Consider the following 14,984-nt stretch of genomic DNA (forward strand, 5'->3'; position numbering starts at 1 on the left):
GCTGTGTGACAAACTGGCACAAACCCAGAAGCTTAAAAAAACAGAAATTTATTAACTGACAGTTTCCATGGGTCAGGCATCGGTGAACGGCTTTTCTGGATCTTCTGCTTGAGATCTCACCAGACTGAAATGAAGGTGTCCGGACAGTGCTGTGATACTCTTCGGAGGCTCTGGGTCCTCTTCCAAGCTCACTGGTTTTCAGCAGAAATCATCTTGATACTGTATGATCGATGTCCCTGTTTTCTTGCTAGATGTCAGTCAGTTATCATTATTGGATCCTAGAGGCCACCTGCAGTTCTTTGCCATATGGCCCCCCATAGGCAGTTCACAATCTGGCTATTGCTTTCCTTCAGGCCAGCAGGTGAGCATCTCTGAGATGTGTTTCTCTGCATGTTGCCAAAGAAAACTCTCTACTTTTATTTTATTTTTTATTTTTATCTTTTGACTCCCTTCTACTTTTAAATGGCTCTTGTAACTACATGAGACCCACCCGTTCGCCACAGAATTACCTTTCTCATATTCACAAATTTCATCCATGCTAATGGAGATTATATAGGACATGTATATGACTTGTGGGAATTCTGCTGATCACAACACACCTGCATTTTCCCTCCAAAGTGAAGGATGTGTTGTTCCTTAAACCCTACATCCAAAAGAGTTGTCCAACTCTTACCATTTACTCTATTTAAAAATCTTTTACTATTTACTGGAGTTCAGAGAAAGACAAAGCAATTGAGATGGTCAAGACTAAAAAGTCAGCAGGTCTATTACACTTTCTTCATGATCTAACAGATCCAATGCTGCTAAAAGTGCTGAGGGCAGATCAGTATCATACGGAACACATTGATAAGAGTGTCATTAGCAGGTAATTCTGAGATTTGGATGTTTTTTAAAAAACACCTTTAACAATGAATATTCTAATTTTTAAAAACAAAACAAAGCAAAAAGAATACTTTTCTCTCAGGGAAAATTGGATATGTAGACTTGTAACCAAACGATATAAGCTTGCATCGTGTTCTCAGCGCTTTTTTTTTTTAAAGATTTTATTTTTTCCTTTTTCTCCGCAAAGCCCCCCGGTACATAGTTGTATCTTCTTCGTTGTGGGTCCCTCCAGTTGTGGCATGTGGGACACTGCCTCAGCGTGGCTTCATGAGCAGTGCCATGTCCGTGCCCAGGATTCGAACCAACGAAACACCGGGCCACCTGCAGCAGAGCGCGCGAACTTAACCACTCGGCCACGGGGCCAGCCCCTCTCAGTGCTTTTTGATCTGCCTAACCATAAACTTGGGCATGACCAGAAGTACTGCACCATTGTGTGGCAAGAGTATATATGAATCAGTCCCTAGCAGGCCCTGAAGGTACAAGTGAGTTATACGAATAGGTTTATCACACCCTCAGGATATTATCTACTGGAAGAGGGCCTCCCCTCCTTCAACCTCAAACTATAAGCCATTACTAATAACTGTATGATCAAGCATTAAAAATTGCAAATGTAATACAAATATATACATATTTCTATTCTGTAAGTTAGCACTATTCAGAAATAGACAACTTTGACTTTCTCTCTTAAGAGTGGCCCTGACCATGAGTAGAAAAGGGAAATCCTCATAAGAGGCAGAACTTTGAACTCTACATCCACTAAGTGTAGAAGGAATGATGCCTGGAATAACAATCTATGTTGACTCTTGGGCAACTGGTAATGGTTTGGTTGGATAACTTGAAGTAAAAAGGATTAAATAACTGGTCACTAAACACAACAATGTGGATGAATCTCACAAATATAATGTCAAGCTGAAGAAGCCAGGCACAAAAGACAAACTGCTATTTGATTCTATTTACATAAAATTTAAAACCATGCAAAACCAATCTGTGGTAATAAAAATCAGGAGTTGTTACTGTTGTGGGTACAGAAACTAAAAGAAAAATATTGGGGGCCTTCTGCAGTATGTGTAAAACCATGCAAAACCATGCATTCTGCAGTATGTGTAATACTATATTTACTGATCTCAGTGCTGCTTGAGCCAACGTGTCCAGTTTGTGAAAATTCATTGAGCTGTGCCCAGGTGGTTTGTGTAGATTACAAATGAATGTTGTTATGATCAAATAAAAAGTCAAATAATTTGAGCAAATAGATAATTGATCAAAAGAAATTTTTGGAAGAAGCCTATAGTTGCTCCTCTGGGAGTGAGCCCAGAACATAAAAGTATGTCTGTCCCTATAGAAAAATACTTTACTAATCAGGTATACCAGATTAACTTTTAGATGTCAGCTATCTTCTTTCCCAGGTAGCCCAAAACTTATATAATGAGCTCATGATTAAAATGTGCATGATGGTGGGGAGGAACTTTAAAAAAGAGTTTTCCTCTTCTCAAGGTAACTTAGTCACACTTATCAATGTACAATAACTAGCAAAAATAATTAAGTATGATTTCTCAATATGGCTCCATATTTCAGGTGAACAGCCAAGTACATGCTGGCTTCAAAATGCTTACACTAGAACCCTTCCATATGTGGGAGTTGTGGTGAAGATTTTTCTTTATCAGACAGAAATTTATTCTAGATGTGGAGTTTTTTTTTTTTTCAGACTAATCATGCTTGGCCAGGGACCTCCAACCTGGATTAACTAAATGCCTCATAAATTATCATGCTATTCTGCATGTACTGTCTCTAACTAAGAAATTTATTTGATATAAAAGAAAATGCACTGTTCATAACCATTAATTTTACTGCTCCAATGACAGAAACAACAGGCTTTATAAAAATTTAATGCATATTCAGCTCTAGCTCCAGGAGAGAGACAACATCCCATGAAGTCAGGTTGGCTTTTCTGTCAAATGATGTTTATAATCTAAACCCATGACAAATATATGTTGCTCTCCTTTCCTCAGCCAGAATGCTAAATCTATGAACATATGAATCCAGAAAATAAAGGGTAGAATAAGGTTTTGGTACTTCTCATTTTCACACCTAATATTACATCTCAAAATCTTGTTTTCTGTGCCGTAGGATGATGGTCTATCATGTTCCAGATTTTTTTTTTAATCCAGTAAAGCAATATTTCTACCTAGCTTCTCAAGGCTGCTGGCGATGGAAGAGAGCTACATATTTTGCTAGAATGACTAACCTGATAACCAAGGAGAAGTGGAGATATTGTTACTGAAATATGGGTGAAATCCAAGGACTAGTCTAGGATGTCTCCATGTACTAACAGGCCTGATAATAAATATTAACGAAGACAATGTAATAGGACCCCTGGAGGCTCAAACATCAAGGGACAGATAACTTAGTTCAAGTCACAAGATAAAAAATAAATATGATGTGAGAATATTCTGGCCAAATATAAAATTATATGAAATAGAAATTAGAAAAAAAATCAGTAATAAGTTTATTTCCCATGATCATTCACAGCATTGCTTACTCTATTATATATATTTCTTTTCTTTCTCTTGCTTTTATCCACTATTGAATATAGAGTGTGTTGGTTTAGTCCAAAGATCACAGAATATTGAGATCCTGACAACAGGAGGAGAGAACAACAGGAGGAATAGACAGAACCCAGAGAACACAGGTATCATCTTCAGAAGCAGTAGCCAAAAATCACTTTTGGTTTTCTCATACTATAAATGAAATAAGATTATTTTCAGTTGCATGTGTGGCAGGTACATTGCGTAAAACAAGAACATTTTAGGAATTGTGTATATAGAAAAAGGAGTGGGTTAGTGCTTGCCTAAGACTTTAGACAGGTAGGGTTTGTAGAACGATTTCTATTGTTTTTGCTTGCCTATTACCCCTTCTCCTGGGAACCAATCCCAATCTCTATGGCAACGGGGAGAGGCAGTAGGTGATGCAGACTGGCTCAATCAAAATATCTCAAGCCCCTGACACACAGATAATATTCACTCCTGTAAATATTAATCTATAATGGAGATGCTGAGGGTTTACTGAATTATATTATTTTAAGGCTGCACCCTGCTGAGAATGCCCTGAACTCCTGCTGTCAGCCCCAGTGTTGCCTTGATCTGTCTGTCCTCAGACTTTACTGTTCAGCATTAACTACTTTACTATCCTTCATATAAATCCTCTTTTATGTTTACTTGAATTAGCTGAATCTGAGTCTTTTTTTGGCAACCAAAGAACATAAGTGCTACCAAATCAGAGCAACGTCCACAGCAATCTGAATTTAACATTTTTTAATCAAGACTTGTACCAACAATTAGTTTGACAAACATTTATGAAGGCAAAAGAATTCTCAGACACACAAGTCTCACTGAAAGTTGTTTTCTGTTTCACCAGGAGATAAATCAAAATTTGAGGTCATGGATATGAATCATTATGTTGGCGAAATTTTGGTCAGCACTGGAAATGATTTAAAATATTGAAATAAGCATACGTGGTTTTAGATATGAACTATAATTCTAGCACAATAACTAGTTGTTGAGTGAATAAAAGCTGTTTTACTACTAGCTTTCCATTTACTTGGAGTAGTGGTTAGAAATTGAAAGTGATTATTTTAATTAAATGCACTAAATGTCAAGATGAAACGATTATTAATATTGCTATGATAGAGGAATGATGGAGTACTTTATGCATAAGAGTTCTTACTTAGGAGTAAAGCAAGTCTTTCTAAAGGACTAGCACAGTTCCAGGCACACAACGGGTGGTCAATAAATATTTTCTGATTGTGTGCATTAAAGAGTTAACACAAACTAAACCTTTAAGGACTTTCTTCAGTTAGATATGATCAATAACATCTGAAATAGATTAATTTGCTTATCTAAGAAATTAATCAAAAAGAAAATACAAATTTAGAAGACAAATAATATAGTATTGGGAAAACAGTCATAGGTAATTTCATAGAAAATAGGTATCTTTAAAAATATAAGATTATATAATCCTACTCCTTCTCAGAACTCACTGATAAACAAGCAACGGATTTCATGTTACAAAGGAGTAAAAAACAAGTGATAGACATATTGGAAAATGTTGTGTCTCTATGTTCTCTGATGTTCTATCAGTGTCAGAACAAGGAAATGCAACTTAAGCCAACAATGAGATGCCATTTTAAATGCTTTTTAAAATAAAAGTCCCGAATGATAATGAAAAGTCAATGGTCTTTTGGAAAAGATTTTAGAAATTTAACAATCATGCTTTTTTATTCCCTTTTCCTAGGTCTCATCTTCTAAACAGTAGCTAAGCGCAATTCATTCTACCTTCTAAACTTTCTTTCCAATCTCCACTCTTCTCCACTGCCCAGGGCTGCCACCTTAGCTTAGTTTAACATGATAGCTACCTGAATTTTCACAATTACTTTCTATTTTGTCCTTCAGCCTCCAGTCCTATCCCTCTTAATACATTCTCCTCATTGAGCCACAAAGCAATTTTGACGATGTCACTCCTCTGCTTAAAACCATTGTAATAGCATTTCCCTGTCCTTACTTAAATTCAAACTGATTAATATGTTTTCAGGGCACTTCATTTACTTTAATATTGCTGTTCAATTACTTATCCAACTTGATTTTCCCTTTTCCCTATCTTTCAACCCCATCTCCCATTCTATAATTCCCAAATCTAAGTTCCAGGCAGCTCAACCTTCCATTTTACCATGTTCTCTCCATGACCTTGGCCCAGCTGTTCTCTTTGCAAAATATGCTTCCTTTAGTCTGACTAACCTCTAAGCTTCCTAGACATAGATTCAGTTTTGGTGTCAATCATTTGCTGCATTATTAGAACCAGCCCTCTTCCAGTCTATTCATTTAGAAACCTAGAATTCCCTATTGCAAGTACCTGCATTACACTGAGCAGATTGCTCTTCTTTTTTCCTTAAAGGTTTGCTCATTTTGGTTTCTGCAGTACAAATTTATCTCATGAATCAATCAATCAATCAAAATTCACTTAATGTGGAATATTTGGCACAGTATATCAATTGTAGGATTCTTTCCAAAATATATAATCCTGAAAATGGAAAAATAAAAGGGTACATAATAGTATTTATAGTGACACTATTTTATAATAGGGCAATATTAGAAAACATCTATAGGTTTAAATATAGGATATTAAGTAAATGCATTAGGGTGTCAGTATGCACCTGCTGTTTGTCTGTATTTGTTTCAAAATTCATTCTCCTAAAAACCATCTCTCCCAATTTCTTATCATTATAGTTTATAAGGAATAGGTCCCACTCCCTCTCAAGGAGTAAATCCTGACTGGCTTAAACTAATCAGCATATTCTGTTCATCCCTGAACCAATAATTAGTTCATTCAGGGATGAACCAAGAAGCCATCTGGAGCCAATGTAATTCTGAAAGATAATTGCAAGGGCTTCAAGAGAAGGAAGTCTTTTACTTTTTCCACTAGAAAGTATGGAATGTGATTATAGCTTAAGGATATGAGGTGTGGTACAGAAGCATCAATTTTTAATTAAATGTTTTTTATGAGATAATTATAGATTCAGTTATAGGAAATACAGAAGGAAATCTCAAGTCTTAGTCAGCAATAACAACGTATCAAAGACTGAGTGCTTATAAACAACAGATATTTCTCACAGTTCTGCCAGCTGGAAATCCAAGATCAGGCTGCCAGCACGGTTGAGATCTGGTGAGAACTCTCTGTTGGGTTGCAGACTGTCAACTTCTGGTTGTATCCCCCCATAGCAGAGAGCAGAGAGAGGAAGCAAGCTCTCTCATGACTCTTACAAAGGCAGTAACCTCATTTATGTTGGCTCCACCCTGATGACCTCATAGAACATAGAAGGCTAATTGCCTCCTAAGGCCTCAATTCCTAATACCATCTCACTGGGTAAGGGTTTCAACATATAAATTTTGGGAGGGACATACACATTCAGTCCAGAACACTGTGCACCTTTTATCTAATTTCCCCCAACGGTAACATCTTGCCAAACTACCGTAAAACATCACAACCAAGAAATTGACCTGGATATAGATAAGCTACTGATCAGTTCCATTGTAAGACTCCTTATTGATGTCCTTTCATAATCACCCCCACATAACTGCTTACCCTAGCCCTCTCATGCCATCCCTGACCCCTGGCAACCACTAATGAATATGTTTTCCATTTCTATAATTTTGTCCCTCTGAGAATGTTACACAAATTCAATCATAAAGTTTGTAACCTTTTGAGATTGGCTTTTCCACTTGGCATAATTCCCTGAAGATTTATCCAAGGTGTTGAGTGTGTCAACAGTCCATCTTTATTGCTGAGTAGTATTTCATGGTATAGACGTACTAGGATTGTTTAAACATTCACCTGTTGAAGGATATCTGGGTTCGTTCTAGTTTTTGGCTCTTAAAACTGAAGCTACTATAAACATTTATATACAAGCTTTTGGTTGAACATAAATTTTCATTTCTCTGTCATTAATGCCCAAGAATATAACTGCTGGTTTGTATAGTAGTAACATGTTCAGTTTCGTAAGAAACTGCCAAACTGTTTTTCAGAGAGGCTGTACCATTTTTTACATTTTCACCAGCAATGTATGAATGATCAAGTTTCTCTGCATCCTTGTCAGCATTGAGTGTTGTCATTATTTTATATTTTAGCCTTTCTGTAAGGTGTGTAGTAATATCTCATTGTGCTTTGACTTTGCATTTCCTTATTGGCTAATGATCTTGAACATCTTTTCATTTGGTTATTTGCCATCTATATTCTTTTCGGTGAAATATCTTTTGCCTATTTTCTAATTGGGTTCTCCTCCCTTTCATTCTTTATGTTTTGACTGTTGAGTTGAGAGTTCTATATATTCTAGATATCAGTCCTTTGTTGGATAAGCGGTTTGCAAAAATTTTCTTCCAGTGCGTGGCTTGTCTCTTTATGCTCTTAATAGCATCTTCCACAGAGCCAAAGTTTTTAGTTTTGATGAGGCACCATTATTACAATTATTCCTTTTATGAATCATGCTTTGATAAGTCTAGGAACTCCTTTCTCTATCCCTAGATTCCTAAGTTTGTCTCATATTTTTTTCTAAATGTTTTCTAGTTTTACACTTAAGTTTATGATTCATTTGGGGTTATTCGTTATATTAGGTACCCAGGCATCCACTTTAGTCACAGCCATCTGTGACAAGTTGGTGGGTCAATGGAAGAACCTGTAGATGAGACTGACACCACAAAGGACAATGAAAATATTGTTTGTGCCTATAAATGATGGTCATAAGCTAATGATTTTCTTTATACTGGCTTAAACAAGTTTGGGTTTTGTTTGTTAACTATCAAAGAATTCTAACATGTCAATATATGTATATAGAATTTTATAATGACATTTGGAAGAAATATAAATTAGTAAAATCGTTGTTGATGTAAAGAGAAATGTCTATTAATGGAAACAAGATATATAATCTTTTATGTAGGATGACACAACTGTGTATAAAAAAACAAAAATCTCCTACATATTACACACATAGATTAATAATTAGAAATAAATAAGTGAAACATTTGCACATTATTGGAGTTTTGGTGAGGGTTTTTAATACATAATATCTTTTCAAAATATATACATTACCTAAACACTATTTTAGCAGCACATAGTCTTTGAAATATTGAAAAAATATACATAACTGAAATATTTCACTCCAGTTTTTTTTTTGTTTTTTTTGTGTTTTTTTTGGTGAAGAAGATTGGAGCTAACATCTGTTGCCAATCCTCCTCTTTTTTGCTTGAGGAAGATTGTCCTTGAACTAACATCTGTGCCAAACTTCCTCTATTTTGTATGTGGGACAGACACTGCCACAGCATGGCTTGATAAGTGGTGTGTAGGTCTGCACCTGGGATCCAAACCCACAAAGTGTCAAAGCAGAGTGCAAATTTACCCACTACACCACCCGGCCAGCACCTCTAGTTAGTTTTTAAGTTGTCTTTTATAGTTAAATTTATTTGTCCAAATAATTTATTTCAAATAAAAACAAAAGTAAAATATCTAATTTTGGTTAAGTATGCATGCAAAACATATGACATTCAACAACACAAAACTATGCATATTTATTTTTTTAGAACAAGAACAACATTTAGTATGAAAAGTGCTAAAATATGTTAAGGATATAAGGGAAAAATTGAAGGAAGATTATATCTTGTTTATTTGCATAAGTCATTACAAAACAATAATAAGAATCTTAATTGTTCATTAATTAACCATGAATCACACAGTTTTCTCTTAGAAATGTGCTTGAAAACATTTCAGTTGATACTTTTTCTTGAGTTCCAGAATGTTGAAACTTTAAGAAAATTTCAGTTTTGGTTTTATTTAACCCAAATCAAGTGTAGATTTTAAAGCTGCATTAAACTTCTCCTAAAGTCCATTTAAAAATGATTTAAAAAATTCCTTTTACAGTTTTGTATTATTTCTTTTCCTTTAATAAAGTCTCTACTATTTTAATCTTTTCTCATCTATACAGTTAATGTTGCCATCTCTGCTCTTTCTGCTTTTTGTCTTCCTGTTTGTGATTTTTAATTCTTTAATTAAAGACATACTTTTTAAATTTAAATCACTTTTTCTAGTGTGTACACAATTTTATCAGCTCATACTCTGAAAATACCAAATATTTATCATACTTTATTGAGAGACTACAGAATTTTTGACCATATAACATTTAAAGCAAAAACATCTTAGTAACAAAAACTTCGTCTTTTTCTATGGTTTATGTTAACATAATGTTAAATAAAAAGAGACATCTCATGAATGTCAGCTTTTCCCCCACAAATTTACCAGCCTTATATATTATTATTGATATTTATAGAAATAGGTGGGGGATGGCCCTGTGGCGCAGTGGTTAAGTTTGCACAACCCACTTCAGTGGCCCAGGGTTTGCCCCTTTGGATCCCAGGTGCAAACCTACGCACCACTTGTCAAGCCATGCTGTGGCAGGCATCCCACATATAAAGTAGAGGAAGATGGGCATGGATCTTAGCTCAGGGCCAGTCTTCCTCAGCAAAAAGAAAAGGATTGGCAGCAGATGTTAGGTAAGGGCTAATCCTCCTCAAAAAATAAACAGAGAAACAGGTGACGTAACAATGTAAAACAATCTATTTATCATTTTCCCTATTGGATACAATATTACTAGTTTTACCCCAACATTATGCAGAACAACCATCCATGGAAAGCATCCACAAGAACGATTGCAATAGGAGACTATCCACATCTACTCTAACAAGCACAATTTTCTGCCCCTTTTTATTTAGCACAAAGGATTTGATTTAAAGGAGAGTAAAATACTTTGTCTGCAAAATACATCAAGCTCGCATTCTGAGGAATCTGAGCTTTTAAAGATCATGAAGTTTCTTCTGAAATGTTCTCTAAAGAATACTATCAGCTGAATTTTCCCAGAGAGACACCTATAATATTACACTTCCATTGAGAGGAATTTTAAATGCTGGGAAAAAAAATTAAGTCAAAAATAAAGGGAAAATGCATGGTAAGATTCTATTCAGATTTAAAATGTTAGGTATCATATAGTAATCCACTGGTGCAGGATCCATTGGCTGACATGGGGGTACGGGTGAAGAAAGGGGCATTTAAGATTATCCTGAGGCCAGCCACATGGCTGAGTGGTTAAGTTTGCACACTCCACTTTGGCAGCCCAGGGTTTCCCTGGTTCAGATCCTGGGCACAGACCTAGTGCCGCTCATCAGGCCATGCTGAGGCGGCATCCCACATAACAGAGACAGAAGGACCTACAACTAGAATACACAACTATGTACGGGGGCTTTGGGAAGAGGAAGAATGAAAACAAAAAGAGGAAGATGGGTAACAGATGTTAACTCAGAGGCCAATCTTTGAAAAAAAAGATTATCATCTCCATACCATAAATAAAGCAATGGAATCTCAGAGGCCTTTCATCCTCCATAGAGTTAGCTAAGTATAGAAGCAATATCCAAATCTAGATCTGTCTAGCTCTATAGCCTATAGTTTAAAACAATATATTTTACTTCCAACCACCGATTGCACATGTAGAAATTCTACTGTAATACTTGATTTAAAAATGTTATTCATTATATTTTATAACTATTACTGTATTATTGAGATATTAAATGGTTAGCTAATAACTTCAAGTAACGTTTCAGTATCTTAGAATGTCTAATAGGAATTAAATAAGTAATTAATCAAAATTTTCCAGGAAAAAATTAAACAATTAAATTTTCTAAGAGTGCATTGTCTAACCAGTGTGTCAGGACACAGTGCTGGGTCAAGGCAGAGGACTGACAAGGAAATGGATTCCTGGAGGCACCCTGCTGCCTAGGATTTATTTACCTTTTGTTTCTGTACGATAGGGCAATTTAGAGATTTGGGACTAGAGAGAAGTGTTTAGTAGGAGGGGTAACCAGAGCATTTTGGGAACTGGCTAGTTACCTACTGGAGTAGGAGAATTTTAACATTTTAATAAACAGTATGCTTATACAAAAAGCATGCTGAATCTCTACCAGCCTGGTTGCAGGTGTGCTGAGAGACTAACCTTCTCAGCCCTTGGGATGACCAAGTAGGGCCTGGGTAGCCAGTCGCCTCATCTGTTGGTACCCCTGGGGTTGTCTCCTGTAGCCACAAGTAGCTTAGATCAGGTTACCTCACTAAAGCCATAGCAATCATCTTATTCTGTCTCTCCTAATGTCATAATCTGTGAAGCACTTTTCGAAGTCAAAGTAGAGATATGTCATCCAATTTCCAAATCACACTTACTTTATACAATCACTAGTTTTTAACTAAGCAACATGCTTTGTTTATTATATTTATCTCTATTTGTGTCACCTTTTTCTTGTTCATTAATAAAATTAACTGGAATAGAGTCAGTCGAGGCAAGAGATTTAGGTTCTAAATTTGGCTTCCATAACGAACCGTGTGAATGTGGAGTATAATTTTCATTTCTTTATGGCGACTAGCTGCCTCATCAGTAAAATGATGGGCTTGGAAGCGATTCATTCATCCAATTAACAATTATGTGCGGAGTTATTGCTAATCTTTAAAATACCCTGTGGCTGTGAAATCAGAAACTTACACATTTGGAAAACACGGCTAAATGTAAAAGAGGCATTCGAAGAAAATTTTCAAAATCTTACGTTAAAACGTGTTCATAGGTGAGGCGGACTGTATTTGAGAAAGAGAAGTCCAGGAACCCAGGGCCTGGAGTCAAACATATCTCAGGCTTGAATTCAGGTTCTAACACGGACTCCACAAGGCAAATCATTTCATCGATCTAATCTTCAACTTCCTTAGAAATAAAGTGCATTAAAGTAGGACATACCGGCCACCGCCTGGGCCAACCACCAGCACCTGGCCGGGAGCAGGACTGAGAACCCACGCACCTCACACGGTCTCCTTCCCCACCCCCCGGACCCGGAGCGGGCGGGAGGTCCGACGCCTGCGTCGACGCGGGTGGGCGCTCCTCCGAGGCTGCGGTGATTGGCCGGCCAGCGACCGCTCCCATAATGCAGCGCAGGGCGCGTCACTGAAAAGAGACCATCCCATCTGCGACGCTGCAGCCTTCATGAGGGAGCGCTCGGCTGGAGAACGCGGCCGAGATTGTGATGGCACCACCCTTCGTGGTTGGTAATGAACAACGCCAACGCGCAGAGCTCGTATTCTTACCATTTAGGAAATCCTAATGACCATTTGCAGTTTTCACGCGTATTTTGGTATTTCACGCTTTGGAAGTAACAGCTGAAGAGAAGTGAGGCAAATTTGTGAAAATTGTGATCAGTGGTTCGTTGCCACCTGCCTCAGGTGTCTGCTGAGAGGAGCTAACCTCTTTGTGGTGCTAGAGCAAGGTCACTGCATAAAGAAAAAGAACACAAATGAATTAAGTGGACCATGTCCTCTTTCGCACTGCCCCAGCTATAATGCAAAGAGTTGGCTAAGAGTGGATGCTTTTGGAAAAAGTGAGCATCTAGTCACTGCCAACATTCCCTTTAAACTATGTCTTGCAAAGGTAAACCACCAAGATTATGTTTGGGAAGAGATTCTATCAGCAGTAGCGCCAATTGTAAAACGACGATCGCTAGATAAATACATTGACTGCAAAAGCCTTTTTCATGAAGTGAGTCAGTTGATAAGTAGTGGCAAACCCACTGTGCAGCCACGGCCTGTTCCGTTCTAACGGCACTATTTAGTGACTATCTCAAGTGCAAGTAAAACTAGCAACTATGGACTGAGCACGGAATTCCACGGTAACTGGTAACTATAAAACGTCTTTCTTTCAGGAAGAAGACCTTCGTGAAATCTTCACGTTCGCTGTTGAAGGTCTGCCGGAGTTCATCAGGAGGGACAACCTCGGTGCTCAGATGGCTTTGGTATTTCAGCTTCACCTTGAGCTGCTGGTCAGCCTGGGCTTTGCTTTCTCAGCAAAATCCCACAAGCCCATTACAACTGTGTGTCCTTCTGGCTCCCTTCTGGGCAGGACGCCCAGCCGCTTGGATTTGTAATGATGCAGGGCCTGGCCAGCCCGGATCCTACCTTGTCTCACTCAAAGAACATGACGTCTTAAAGGAACATGGAGCGGCTCCTGTGAACTACTGTTCCTGGAAACACTAGTCGTCCCATGGACAGCCCGTCTTGGAAAGCATATAGCTTTGTGTCCCCTGCCTGTATAAGCAACCCCCTCCCTACGCCTGGTAGCGGGTGCACATTTCCATCCAGCTGGCCACCACTGGACATCCGGATAAGTAATTCCCAGTAAACCTATATGTCTCGTTCCCCATCTCTGGATTTTTTCTTCAGTCTCTCTGTGACTTACCCCACACTGCTCACCCAACTGGTCTGTGGCCAGACAATGCCAATCAAGTCTCTAGCTCGAACTTTCTTCTTCCAAGTTTGGGCAGACGTTATTTGGCTATGTTTGAATCTTCACAAAATGTACTGTTAAAGCCAACAGAATCCTGGTGGGTGACTATTCTGGACAGCAAAGTTATGAAGCTTTTTCTCACAGTATGTGGAAAAAAAGATTTAGATATGGCACAAGATTCTTTGCAGTGCCTTGCCCAGTTTACTTCTCTTCATGGACCTATCTTCCGTCGTGAAGGATCACAAATTGATTAACACACTTCATTGAAAGATTACTGAATACTATCAATGAAATGGAAATAGAAGATTCTGAAGTTGTGGGGATCTCCAGCATCATCAGCAATCTGTTAACAGTATTTCCTTGAAATGTTTAATTGCCGTTCCAAATGAACTTTTCTCCTCCTTTGTTAACTGCCACACACCTCACTTGTTCTTTTGGGTGAAGTGCTGCATTGGAAGAAGTCTTGATAAAGATGACATGGCATATACCTGGAAGCATATGGCAAAATGCTGGAGTCCTGGCTAACTGCTCCAACATGATAAACATTTCTATAAAGACTTTTTTACCCAACATGCTGTTCAAGTTTTCAGTTCTTTTATTCAGTGCCACCTAGCTGCTCCAAATGGCACAAGGAATTTAACTGTCAATGGTGTGGACTCTCGTGAGGAAGAAGAAATAGGTGAATGTCAAGAGGATGATCGAGGGCAGTTTTCAGATCCACAGGCCAGTGAAGGAATGCTAGGAAGAATTGCTTCAGAACACTGTATACCTCTTCTGACAAGGTACAGACCATCCAAAGAAACCCTATGGAGCAAATATTATCTATTCAGAAGTCCCTGGAGAATTCTTAAAGTGTTTAAAGACTTTAAACACCCCCACCTCATCTCTCAGCACACTGGACCAAATGGACAGAAACATACTCAGGATTGCATCCCTTGGCTTGTACATTCGGAGCCCAGGCACTACAGTATAGATGGCAGAGAGATTATAGAAAACATGATATGAGAAATGATTTGACTCATATCAATAAAAACTTGGAATAGCCAGTTTTCAAATGCCTGTTGTAAACCTTGATTGTTTGTAAAGCAATGTTTTAATGTTTAATGTGTCATGAACAATAAATCATAATTCCTGTTAAAAAGCACATACCTGTAAAGTTTATGTAAATTTTAAATAAGATAATGTATTTAGCACAATTGTTAAAGTT

General features: G+C 37.7%; 1 pseudogene; it reads left to right on the forward strand.

The window, feature by feature from the left end:
• The first annotated feature begins 737 nt into the window (after positions 1 to 737).
• Positions 738 to 14,782, forward strand: LOC106834979 (exportin-4-like; annotated as a pseudogene).
• The last annotated feature ends 202 nt before the right edge of the window (positions 14,783 to 14,984 follow it).

The sequence above is a fragment of the Equus asinus genome, chromosome 3 (assembly GCF_041296235.1).
Source record: "Equus asinus isolate D_3611 breed Donkey chromosome 3, EquAss-T2T_v2, whole genome shotgun sequence".
NCBI lineage: Eukaryota > Metazoa > Chordata > Mammalia > Perissodactyla > Equidae > Equus > Equus asinus.